Source organism: Numenius arquata, chromosome 5 (assembly GCF_964106895.1).
Source record: "Numenius arquata chromosome 5, bNumArq3.hap1.1, whole genome shotgun sequence".
Taxonomy (NCBI): Eukaryota; Metazoa; Chordata; class Aves; order Charadriiformes; family Scolopacidae; genus Numenius; species Numenius arquata.
The window spans coordinates 38,166,999-38,180,826 of NC_133580.1; positions in this window are offsets into that span (position 1 = coordinate 38,166,999).

The window sequence follows — 13,828 nt, forward strand, 5'->3', positions numbered from 1 at the left end:
AAGGCTTTCTGCTGGGCAGGAGGCTTATTCTCCAAGAATGTGGCAGCATTGTCTTGCATGCACAAGTAGATACGGCTGGTGCTGCCTCGAGTAGCACGGCTGGAGGCTGTGCCTGTTGGAAGGGCCATCAGTAACCATTGGGATGATGACTACTCCTCACTTGTTTCGGTCACAAGCAAACTTGCCAGCTTTTGGTCGTACAGAAGTGCCATATATTTATGATACATATCAAGGGTGTTTGCAGTTCAGCTCTTGAAGGCTGCAATGTAGTGCTGAGCACTTTCTTACCATTCCATGTTTCCACTGGTTTATCTACTACCAAATTACTTGAATGTTGCAATGGCTCTGATTGAGCCATTAAGTTGTTTCCCTGCCTCCTCCTCCTCCTCTCCCTCTCCTTGTCAACATGAATATTTAGCATGAAACACAGAGCTTACGCATGAAAATGTTTTTGTAGATTTCCTTGGTTTCCTCCAATGTGGTTTTTAATGTTTAAAGACTCTAAAGGATAAATTAAACTAGTATTTGATAAGCTTTTTACAAAATAAAAGCACCTCTTTTTTCCTGCAGATACAAATTTTAACTCCTGTCAGATTAAGGTACAGAGACTGAGGGAAAACTTGTTCAGCATGCTGTGCCTCTTCCCAAGAGAAACGTATGTAGGAGGGGAAACTATTGCTGTTCTCCTAAGCATCTTATTTAAAAAGTTGCCTTTTTATTCAGTTATGAATGAAGCCTCATCTAAGAATAAAATAAAAAAATAAAAAGGAAAATCTCTTCGGACAAGTGGCATTGACTTCCTAGTGGTTGATCTGTTTGTCTGCTCTATCCCTCAGTGCTGGGAGAGCGTAACGCAATGGGAATGAGCCATTTAATTGCTTGCATGCTTCTCATGGGCTAGTATCAGGGACAGCTAGCTTCGTGTTTTGAATTTGGCAAGGGGCCTTTCGCTCTTCCCACGTACCAGCGATTCTTGATGCAGACATCATACCCAAACACCATAAAGTATTGCATAGGGCCTCTTGTTTGAGTTTGTCCCGCAGGGAGAATTTATATAGCCGGCTTTTCGGCAAGGGGCGAATTTTTGCTTGAATTCCTATAAGCTGTTTGGATACTGCCTCCCTTGTGGGTTAGATACAGAAGCATCTCCCATTTTATTTGTATCTGTATCTGTGTGTATGTATGTCCATCTGCAAGAGCAGATGATTGACTTTTTTCCCTTTTTTAAAGAAAAAAACAACAAAAAATTTTATTGGTAGCAAGCTTGAAAAATAATTTAAATGTGTTTGGAATATGTAAATAAATTTCTATAAATCTGTGTAAAAGAAAACTGAATGTATTTAATGGAACATTTATACATTTCGGAGTAACTCGGTAGTTTAATAAAGTTCCCATTTACTGGGTATGAGGTTTGTACTTTCTCCTTCCTGTTACACTCTTGGCTTTGGTCCTGGAGATCTCAAGCAACTGGAGTCTGGGTGTAGGTGACTGTGGGAAAAGGAAGGACTTCCAAAAGGAAGGACTTTACAGGAGAAACCCTGGTGTTTGAAATGCTAGGTTTGTTTTTATAATAAGACATGCAATTTAACCTCAGTTTCTGAGGCGGGACTTTCTGCAGAAGTTTGGGTATAGCATGGGAGGCATTAGATGGTAGATGCAGCACTTTGTGTACACATTGTATGTTGTGGCCAAGACAAATGTTCATGGCCCTAGCAAGTCTGGATCTGTCGCTATCTTCATGCCTTTTAGCTTAGCACACTTTATTGAGAAATCCTGGTTTACAACTCCCAGGACTTTGGAAATAAAGAATAGCCTGTTTTGCAGGAACAGGTGGTGACATTTACACTGCAGTTCTGAATTTTTACAGTTCGTCCCATTCTCCTATTATTTTTCCTTCTTTACTGCATACAAAAGAACATCTATTCAGCAGCAAAAAAAGCAAAAGCCAGCCAGTCTCCTTGTCCTCAGGGAGCACTTCCTCTCCTCTGCTATGGAAATGATTTTTGGACTGGAATTGCTGCTATTTGCAAACTTGTTTAGCCCCTGACTTTTCTCGTTCGGTGAGTGCGTCTCTCCCCGTACGGAGTGGTGAGCACCTGCCGTCTGCCAGCGCTGAGTGATGGCTGCTGGTGGAATCTACGTGGGAAAGCCCTTCACCATCAAAAGGTGTGTCTCAAAAGTTTATGTTTTTTTTTTTTAAACTTCATTTTTATTTCAAAAGGGCTTATAATTACCAATTCATTATTTAAACTACCAGCTGTCAGAGGCAGCAATGCCCTGTGGGTTTAATTTCCCATGTCATGCAATTTTCCCAAACGTGAAGAGGCCACGGGGCTGGCCGGGTTGCAGTCAGTCTTCAAGAAAGCACCGAGACCTTTTCTCCAGCTTTGTTCTGCCGAATGGCTTCTGTCTGCGACCAGGGGCCCATCTCTCCCCTTTGGTGGTTGTTCAGGTGGCAGTGAAGTGGGGGAGACCAGGGCACCATGAGGAGATCTGGAGCTGGAGATGGAGAGATAGGGGAAAGAGCTGTGGGAGTTAGAGGTGCTGATTCATACTTAGAGGAATTTAATATTCACATCTCATGTGGGAACTGCATACAAATGAGGGGCTTAGTGCATCCCTCATTACAACAGCTCATTAAATTATCAAGAAAGACAGAAAGAGTTCCCATCACACCTCCCACAGTATACAAGCCTGGACTGTGTCATTCAAAATAACCCATCGGTATCTTTCTCATCGTAGGGTATGTCTGCGTGGACGGATGCAGACAGCCACACGTTGGCAACGACCTGAGCAGACACGAGCCAGCTTCAGGCTAGAGGCCTCCGGCGCGTTGGCTTGACGCTGACCGGGAGCTCGTATACCCCGGCTGGAATTGCAAACCCTCCTGCCCCGCGCTGCTTCGGCAGTGCCGCAGCAGAACCCCGGCCCTCCGTGCCCGGCGAGAGCTGCCCTCTGAAAGCCATCGCTGCTGCGGCTGCTGCTGCTACACGTGAGAACGTGATCCCCGCGAGGGAGGCCCCGCTAAACGCAACTCCTTTCAGATTTGGCTGCTCGATGTTTTCCATTAACTTGATACATGCTGTTTACATCCTACTGCTGCCAGTGCCAGAGATAACTGCCTTGGGAACAGCTCCCTACAGGTATTGTTAACAGCTGCTGAAAACAAAGGGGTTTGTTTTAGCCACGTCACTATCTAAATAGCCAGAAATACATTGCTTTTTTATTACTCGTCAGCCAATATTAAAAAACCTGTCTTGTTCTCCTGGCTGAAAGATGCATTCTGGAAATCTTGCATGTTGTTAAAGCTGACGGCTGAGCAAATGCCCTTGCAACCGTCAAAGAAAGTGACGCTGAGGTGAAGGACATGTGAAGGTTCTTGTTGCAAGAAACCGTGTTTCTCTTCCCAATGCGCGATCGCCACCACCTGTGTCAAATACTTGCGCTCAGAGAAAATTGTTTCCAGCCAGCGGTTGTTCCTTGCCATATGGTTGGATTCCTGTGTCTTTTCAGGTGAAGGCTGAGGTTGCAGGATGTGCCCTGCCTCAGCTAGCAACTTGCTCCCATTAAAAAGGAAAGAAAAATCCTCATTAACCTCCCGCTGCTGATGTCCTTCCTTCTAGCGCTGAACCACTAGGTAGCACGGAGGGGACATTAGCACATTGACTTTAGTGGTGGTGGTGTTTAGGGTGAGGTTTGCTGTGGCCGAGCAAATGCCCAGCAAGGGTGGCCTTGTCTGCACGGAGGGGAGGGAGTTTCCGAGACCCTTCACCCCATCTGAAGTAGAGGCTCTGGACGGACTCCCTTTGAACAGAAATGTGTCTCTTCTGCTTTTGATCAGCTCTAAACAATAGCTCCTTTTTTTATCGCATTCCATACTTCTTTATTGGGAAGAGGAGAAAAAAAAAAAAAGAAAAGCAAAAATCTTCGATGCCTCCTCTTGGGTCAAGTGGAAGAAAGATATGAACTCTACCTACTTTTTTTTGTCTTTTTTTTTTTTTTTTTTTTTTTAGACAATAGGACTTTGATAAATAGAGCTGATAGCTTCAAATAACCTTCTGCTGCACAGGGGCACCAGATATTTTCAGCGGCTGCAGTGATCTAGCATCAAAAAAAGCATAAAAGCAAGAACTCTGTTTGGGTCCAGAGCACATCCACGTCACTGTTTCCTCTTTAAGCTGAAATACAAATCCTGGCAACTGAGCACAGACGATGTTCATTTGGGTACCCAAAAGGAGCTGGCTAGCAAATACTTGGTTCCCCTTCTAAATAATTATTTACAATTCATCTTATTTCCCATCACTCCTCCATTTCATCACCATTAGAAGTAAAAAAGCATCAGAGAGGAGTCAAGCAGGGCTGATGGGTGCAAACCCACCACGTGCAGCTGCATCATCTCCCTGGTGCTTACTCCTCAGGGTCCTTCTCTGTAGGGTGAGGGAAACGAATTGACCGCCTATGAGATTTTACATCTTTCTGGTGGGCTAGCACAAGCTCTGGGAAGGAACTAGATATATTTCTAAGATGCATACATGCGCAATAGGTGTTACAAATTACGGAAGCCCAGCAACCGATGTGCTCCCGATGGAAATGAGGGAAAGGTGCATAAGGGAAAATGGTATGACGACAAATGGATAGGCACAACTGGGGACAAGTTTTCAGAAACCAGACGGGTCCTCTTCTCTCTGTCATCAGCCTCCTCGTGCTTCCCCGAGTGTGTGCTGTTTCTGGCAAGTCTAGGTTTAAACGACAGCCTCCAGGGGAAATTGGGACTCCCCTGTGCCTGACTCCACGGGATGGCTGCAGAAAGCATTTCACTGAGAACTGCTGGAGTTGCTTGAGTTCTGAAAGCGTGACACGTTGCTAGCTTTGTGGTTTGGTTTCTGGTGTTTCTCACGCAGCATTCTAAACTGACTCAGACGTATTCCCTATGCAAATCTTTAATCCCCTTTTTTAGGATGAAAAATGGGTGTAAATGTGGTTTTGATTTCTCCCCACCCTTTCACAGCTGTATTTGCCCCTTTACGTCCCACGACCGCTTCCTCCCACTCCCTATTTCCTCTATTATAGTTTTCCATCCTCCTCTATTAAATTTTCCAACCTCCACTAATAACTCATCCCTCTTCTTTATCTTCTCTTCACATGGCAGGCTCTCTGTACTCTTCCGCTCGCTTCATCCTGCTTTCTCTCCGTTTCCCGACTCCAGTGGCCGTTTTGCTCCGTCGCTTGCTTGCTTCTTTCTGCCAATGCGAGTCTTGCCCCAAACGTCTGTTCTGCAAAGTCTGCAAGCTGAGACTTTTCGCTCCCAGCTTCCAGTAAGATGGGGTAATAGAGCAACAAAATGGACTCAATTTTTGAAGATTTACACATCAGAGATTTTGCAGCTCTGCCTCGTCACTGCAAGCGAGTAGCTGGAGGAGGCAATTACTGAGCAGAAGTGCATCTTTGCCTCTTTTCTATCTGAAATTCGCTCACTCCCTACGCCGAGCAGCCTACGGGGGGGGGGGGGGGGAGAGGGGGGAGCTGAGTGCATGGGGTGATTTTGCAGAGGTGGGTGAGGAAAGTTTGTTCAAATAAAGGTGTGAGTAATTTAGCTTTGCGGTTCCAGTCTAAAAAGCCCTAATGAAAGACTGTCGACGACAGCTTAAAAAGCCGTTTGGTGAAGTGACTCCTAACCCCGCCCGTAATCTTGGTACCACAAGCAAATAGATTTGTGCAGTCAGTTCAGTGCTGTTTCACTGTGCATCAGAGCAAAATAATTGTATTATCGTTTCTTAAATTAGCACGTAGCTTTGCACGGCATGGGCTGAGGCCCCAGTAGATTTTGCTTTTCTCTCAAAGAGTGAGGACCAAGACCTTTTTACAATAAGAGATGGCACTCGGAAGCCCAAAGATGGCTTCTGGAGAATATGTACTCATTTTCCCTTCTGCTGGAAGTGACTAATCACTGCATAAAATGGAGAGCACTTGGAAGGCATGCATGCTGTATTTATATAGGGTATGTACTGTTTGTTGCTGCGAGTATTTCGTATTCACATGTGTTCTTTCTAAAAAGAACTGAATCCTGTTTAAGGCTGACTTTCCTCCCAGGAGGTTATAGCCTACGCCATTGAATAGTTGAGCTGAGAAGGCACCTCTGGAGGTCACCCAGCCCAGCCTCCTGCTCCAAGAAAGGCAAATTTCACACATAGGTCACTTTGCTGAGTGCTGTAGGGGGGTGTTGTTTGCACAAAGTGCTTATAAGAGGGAGGTGTATGATTTTGCTACTGAAATGAGGGTGCTGAAGATGGGAAAACGCTAGGGAAAATGCTGGTCTTCTGTAGCCTATGGCTTGAAAAATCTTTGCCACATAGTCCAAGGAATATATGGCAATTTTTAATGCTGGTCTGCCTTAGGTGGCTGATGGTGATGTAAGTAAAGCAAGTAAAGGCAGGAGTTGGGAAAGAAATCTGACGAAAAACTGGAAAGCAGAAGGGAACCTATTGGGTGCAAGAAAGAAAGAAATTTGTGGCTTGAGAGAAACGAGGGAAAAAAAAAACCCAACAAACACTGAAAATTGCAAAGGCTTGTGAGAAAGGGTGGACTTTTTCAGTCTGGATGAAGACAGAGGAGGAGAGGTGAGAGTTTCGGTACCCAGGCAGTGAATCGGTCCAGCACTGCTAACCTGAGCGCAGGCGAGTGTGGGCAGCAGCTGGCAGCGCCCTAATCGATCCGTGGGAAACAGGAATGACCCTCATGAGCTCAATAGCTCAGCCCTTCCTGGTGGATGTTTGCTTATCCTCTTCTTAAAGGAATTAAGGGCCAAATAGAAAAGTAAGCTACACTAAGTATTCCAGATGAGCAGCTTGTGTCCTGCAGGATGGGATGCCTGTTTATGCGTATACAACAGGTCTCCTCGTAAATGCGACACTTCTCATACATGTCTTTTCTTGCAACACAGCTTTAATAATGAAATCCGCACCCCCACACTCACAGTAGAGCTGCTGTGGTCACCCCAAGTAACACAAATGCTTGCATTGAGTGTGTAAAGCATCAGGCAACTGGTAAGCCCAGAAATCTAGCAAATATTTTTTCATTGCAGCAAAATACTGCCTGGGTTGCTCTGAAGGATTCGATGCAATCTGTTGCTGGAGACTTGTAACTCGACTGGATGGAGCGTGGGCTGCGTCACGTGGCAGCTCCTGCTGGTGCTTCCAGTGGCCTCTGCAATACGCGAGACCGGTTCATGCCGCAGTAGAGAAGGTCCCAGACCATGCTCTGCAGAACCTCACATTGAGTAAGGTGGCAAGGAGATGGCTGTGGGGAAAACATGAATGCTCAAGCCAAATCTTAACCCCTGCCCTCCCCGTGTGTACCTTGCAGTAGGAGTGTAACCTATTCTCCCTGACCACTTAGACCCACTAAACGAAATAAGCAGCCGAAGCCAGAGCCCTGCAAGGCCATTTGCAGATGAGTTTCCAGCTGAAGATACAGCAGAGAGGCAGGGGTGAGTGGCTGGGAGTGGGGTGTTAGCAGGGAGAGCTCTCTAAACTATTGTGAGAAATATCCCTGAAGTCGTGGGCTGCAATTCACCTGCGCAGCAAGCGGAGGAGTGAGGCCACCGGGCACAGCCCCGGGGTCCTTGGGGGCTGTGGTGTCCCCGACCCACATAAAGATGACATCTGAAATAATGTGAAATGTGGCAAAGCAACCAGTGGGAGAAAGGCATGTGGAAATACAGCAGGAGACGTTTCGTAATTGTAGAAGCAACTGACAATATAAAGCAGAGATTTGCGAAAATATGTGGCTTGAAAATTCAGCATGAATTGGCAAAGTGGGTCCGTGACTAATCACAGAGGTCCATTGTACGATCGAGACTAACCTCTTGTTTAATGAAAATACTTCTCTGAGTAAGTCTCATTTAACCTACAGTAAATAGCTCTGAATAAAGTGTCCAGCCTTAATATACAACATTTTAAATGACAGAGACGTCACCCCAACCTTTGGTAAACAGTTTGAACAGATAATCAAGCTCTCTGTTTAAAACTGTCATAGTATTTCTAGCACAAATTAATCGGGGTGGAGTGTCTAATTGCTGGTAACTGGATCTGTTACAATGCTGTGTGCCGAACTGGCAAGCTCTTATTATCGGATTTCTGCTTCTCGGATTAAGCCTTTGCAGGAAAGGAGCTGTGATTTCGCCCGGTGAAGACCTGCAGCGGCTCGGGGGCCAGCCTGCGCTCCAGGGGCAGTGCAGGGTGCGGAGACACACGGGAGAGGGTGTCCTAGCGTGGTCCTACCACCGGGCTGAGGTGGGGGAACCTTCTTCTCAGCGGGGCCCAGTGGCGTTTGGCATCGGGGGCAGTTTTCCTGCTTGCGGGTACCGGATCTCGGCCTCTGGCCGGTCCCCCCATGGCTATGTGTGGCCAGAGGCTGCCCTGGGAGACTGGCTCTGGCCAGCGAGTTACCACCTGCCCAGTGGCCTTGGGAGAGACCCACAGGAGCTATTTAGAAACCTGCTCAGCCGAGTTTATTTTGACTCGGGGTGGAAGCTCTGGGAGGTCAGAAATGTGTTTGCTGCAAGTGGTTTCCCAAAACCACTCTTGGTAACCCAAGTTTAGGCTCTGTCACATTAAAGATGTGACTAACAAAAGGGACTTGTTTCAGAACTACATGATGGTTGTGTTTAAATGTTTATTTTTAACATCCACTGTCTGGCCAGTTACAGAGCCTGAACGCTGCTGGAAACCACCAGGGCTGTCTTTTGTCAGACCTGTTGTACTCGCTGTTCCCTTCTCCCTGATGGGGACAATGTGGACGCTGATAAACCCTATTGGCTCGCCCCTTTCTTGTCTTCTGGAGCTGGCCTGTAGCTCTGTGGCTTTGTCCTGCTGTCCTTTAAGCTAGGAATATGCATTTTTTCCTCTCCCTCCTCCCTTGGGACTGTGTTGATCGTTCTGCAATTAAGGAGACAGTGATAACGTATGATGATTCATTTACTGATAGCCCTTAAAAAGGCAGCTCTGACTCTGTCCCCCCTTCTCCTGGGCTTCCTTCCCTCCTTCCCTTCCTTCCCTTATGCTTAGGCTGATGAGGAGCCTGGAGTGATTCTGCAGATTAAATGGTGGCTATGCCACCTGCTTCTCAATTGACCATTTTTTTGACTGGGTTGACCTTTTTTTTTCTCTTTTAAGGCTGACTTTTAGAGAGAGGGGACTCCTTTTTGATTTCTTTTCCTTTTTTTTCCAACCTCTTTCCTTTTTTGAGCCTACGATCGCTCCTGTTTGCTGCGCCACGGAAGCGAAACCTCTCTCAGCCGAGCGCGACACCTTTGCTGAGGCGCCTCGAGGGGACTATAAAACGGATGGCCTCATCCCAGGTCATGTTTCTTTATTGATGTTATTGCGGAGCCCCGTGCTATGGCAACCGAAGGAGCTGTACTCTTCGGAGCGGGCGCGGGGCGGAGGGGGGAAGGACTCTGCTGTGTGGGACCAGCCCCGCTCCAGCAGCCGCGGCTGGGCCGGCGCCGGCGCCCCGCCAGCTCGCTGCGGCGCGGGTGTTTATCCAGCGCGGCGGTGAATCACGGGTGCCATGCTCCACCAAAGCCACCTCCGGCAGCTTCCCCATGAATCACTGCAGCCTGAGAGGACTTGCAGCCATTCCTGGGCCACCAGAAGGATGATCTCATTGCCGGCTGCGGGGAATAAGGAAAAAGTCACGTGGAGCTCCGCTCTCGGAGCCGGGGAAAATGGCATCCCAGCAAAGAGCTTGCAGGTGACCTAAACAGGAATGTGATTCAGTGTTACGGGACCAAACAGGGCAAAGATCCTTCTTGCAGGGAAGGAAGGAAGAGACTGCAAGATACACACAAAGAATTTGAGGTGGCTTCCGTAACAAAACTTGTTAAGGCAAGGAGGAATGATATGGCACAGGGTCCACAAAGGACTGAGTTTTTTAAGTATTTCTCCTTCCATCGCCTGTTTTCGTTTACTTTTATGATTATCCAAGTGGTATTGCCTATCCTGGGTGATCCCGATATGAAGTCTGATGATGTAATCTTTGCATACCGGGTCCTGCCCATGGAGCTGAGTTACTACGATACTGGTTCGAACTCACTCGCCCAGCCCAGCTGAAGGATTTATTCAAGTTCAACTCCAGCCGAAATCAAATGCTTTTGCCTCCTCTAAAAAATTAGTTCATGGCAGTTTTCCCTTTCCATTGGATTTGTCATTATTTCAAAGAGTCTGTCGATTTCTGAGCAGGCATCAAATGGTCTTTTCCGATTTCAAATATAAAAAATAACAACCCTGTGCTCCTCCTCCTAAGACAAATCTTGAAATGCTATAAAAAGTGCTAGTTATTTATTTAAAATGTGTGGTCTTGTAAAATCAAGACCAGTGCAGAAAATCGTTAGGTTTGTTTTTATCGTCTTGAAATTGTACAAGGCTGAGGATTTTACAGAACTTAAAAATCAACTCATGTTTTGTCAAGAAAGGCTGGTGGGGTGGATTTGATGAAGCTGCCAATTGCATCTGTGACAGTGAAGCAGCTCAAAGCTGCTCCTCGCCTCTGTTGCTCGCAGCCGGAGCTCAGACCTCAGGAGGAGGAGGAAACTTCATCCCAGAGATTCCTGGCGTTTCAAGGTGCCAAGTCTGCTGGCTCTGAAGTGTGTGCCCAGGCTGTGGGAAGCCAGTGGGCTGTGGCGAGAAGCTGTCAGTGAGGACCAGCTCCCACACGTGCTTGCTCCTTGAGCTGTGAGCATGATGGCCATCATCCCTCTTCCGGGGCAAGGCATCCCCACGCATCGGTGCTAATTGGATAGTGCTGACAATCCCCAAAATAATATTTTGTCAGCTGCTTTCCATTCCTTAACTCCGTTAGGAGTATGTTGCTGGCTAACCACGTTTAACAGCACAGGCTAGATAATGAAATTGTTGGGCTAAGCACTGATAGGACTGAAGAAACCACCCCAGATGGGACTTCCTCACTGTAGACCATCAGACTGAACCACCAAGCCCGCTTCCACTCACGTCTGTTAGTTTTCCCTTCCCCAGGCTCAACGTTGGCATGTGTCATGGAAAAGCCTCATGAAAATATCAGCTGAAGATGAATGTGATGGTTCTCGGCAGAATGTTAGTCTGCAGATATCAAGCCTGGCATTTGAAATACTTGTGAAAATTGGCCTGGTGTGTTTTCCTCCTTCTGTTCAGCTTCCTGGTCTGATATTAATGTTTGTCCATCTCAGGACAGCCCGATTTCTTCCCTGGTAAAAGGGATGGGCTGCTGAACTGGGGCAGAGGATCCCTCTGCACCTGCGGGATGCACTCTGTGACCCAGGAAGCTCTCTAATGATTTTACAGATAAGATGAAAACTATCAGATAAAAGGCTCTCTGCCTTTTCCAGAACGGCTGCTTCGCTAGTGCAAGCGTGCATCTGAGCATTGCCCAAGCCAGAGCTGGAGCTCCAAGGGCACTTTTGCACGGCCTCTGTGAATACTGGCTCTGTTCCAGCTTGCAGGGTTTAAGGAAGCGCGCTGCAATCGCGATGACATCAGGCAGCTAACGCCGAATTCGGGCTCGGTGAACTCTGAACGCGCCCGCTCCTTGCAGGTGGATCTGGAGCCTTTTGAAAGGACTTCTCCTCAGCCGCTGCGCTCGCTCTTCTGAGGCATAAACTGCAGCGTGCGCGGCGCTGCCCAAATGCAGCAAAAGACACAAGGCTCGTGCTTAGAGAGAGGCGTCTCAACAGCTTTCAGTGCGTGCGGGTTGGGAAATCTTGAAAACGCTGATATTTTCCTACTGGGCAGGTTTTAAAAAGTCAGAGCACGTGTGCCTGGGAAGGGGCGCGGGGCGGTCGCTGCTCTCCACATCTCACTCCTACGGGAGCTGGAAGCGTGGCACCTGCAGCTGGTTCCCCGAGGTGACCCTTGCTCTCTTGAAAGCTTTAGAGATGAGGAGGTGGGCAAAGGAGCTAAAATCTTTGAGTCATGGCTATAAATGGAAGAGGGTTTTTGAGATGTTCTCCGGTGAAGTGGTTGAAAAGCAGAAGTGTCTGGAAATGTTCTGAGCCCAGCGGAAACAAGTTGTTATCCCACAGCGCTCTCAGGCCTGCTTTATGCACAAATATGGACAAAAATGATTTTTGAAGAGCTACATAATGATGGGGCAGGACAAAGAAGCAAGGAGATCTGTTGGTCGGTTGCCCTGCTCGCCGGAGCAGGGAAAAGGAGCCCCGGGGGCCTTGTGCCGGAGAGGGGGATGCTCCTGGGTGACCATAGGCAGCCAGAGGTGAAGCACAGCTCGTGTATCCCTGATATCACTGTAATACAGCCAAAGGACCCTGCTCTTCGTCCTTCACCGACACCAGAATTTCACCCGTAGCCGCTGTGCTGCCCGTTAGTGCCGCTGGGCGTTGGTGTGCTGGCAGTGACCAAGCCAGGGCCACCATCCCACCAGGTGTAGGACACAGCGTAGCTCCTGCCTCCACTTTCCTCACAGGGGAACACGGGCAGGCGGGCGACAGACTCCCCCTGGAAACTCAGCCTCTGTGTCCCCAAACCAGTGTGAGCTGGGTGCGGGCACCTTGTTTTCATGAATGGGAAAGCTCAGCGTGCCCCAATATATTTTTTTTCTCCCCCGTCTTTTATCAGTTTATTTGTCGTAATAGGATTATGTTAATGTTCATCTTGGCCTGATCCCAAGGGTGCCTTGTATCCGCTAGGAACAACCAACAGCCACAGCCAAGCTTTCTTGTTTCAGGACAGATATCTGGGGCTGTGTGGATCACACGCCCTAAAATTAACTGTGTGACTACAGGACTCTTCGTTGTCGGTGTGATGTCTTCATCGCTGTGACTTCAGCGTAGTCCAGCATCTGAACCGAGAGCTTCCTTTTGGTATGCACCTGAGTTTAATTAATGAGCCTGAAATGTACCATGAAGCATCCAAAATACGAATTAGAGGTCTGCATAACGCACTTTAGAAGGCACTTTGGATGAAGGAAATGTGCTGTATGCATATGGTATGTAATTGAAAATATTCTAAAGACTCCTTTCTTTAGAGTGTTTCATATCATCTGCTGCACGCAGAGCTGTGCTGCTTCTCTGGCAACTTTTGGTATTCTGAGCTTTTGAGAAGTAGGATGCTGATACCGACTAGTGAGGAATCTGGCTTGTTATTTATTTATTTATTTATTTTAAAGAAAGTAAGAGGGAGGAACCCGAGGGGAAGAGCATGGGGTGTGAGATGAGTGAGACAAGCAGAGCCAAAGGCATCGGTGGGTAGTGACCAAGAGGCGTGAAATGTCAGCAGGCAGGAGCAGGTGCCCAGCGTGATTCCTTGCAGAAGAAGCCGCTGCAGGAGCGGTCGGGTTGAGGCACGCACCATGTAAGTGGTGAGCTGTTTGTCATTACTCAGGGGAGCAAGACAAATGAGAAATCAATTGAACATCAAACCATTGTTGCTGATTGCCTATGTTGAAAATAAATGATTCATCGAGTGCTTTAATTGATTCATATACGTGGCAAGGAGTTCCAGTCTTGATTTGCAGACCTCTCCACCAGTCAGGCAGGAAAGTCTTGCTCCCACTCTATTTGTGCAACAAACATCCTTTACTCTTGGCATGGATTAAGCCAACCCACTTACAAACCTTTTTTTTTCTCTCTGATTGTTTACTTTGCCTTTAAGTGATTAGTAACTCCACTCACTCACATGGTGCATTTTTCTTTAATTTGGATTTTATAGCGGGGGAGCCCGGAAGGGATGGGGAATTGCTGTGTGCAAAGCGCTGGGCTCCGTGCCCAGTAGGGAAAGCAGATGACCCCATCCTCAGAGAGCTGCAGTTTACAGCG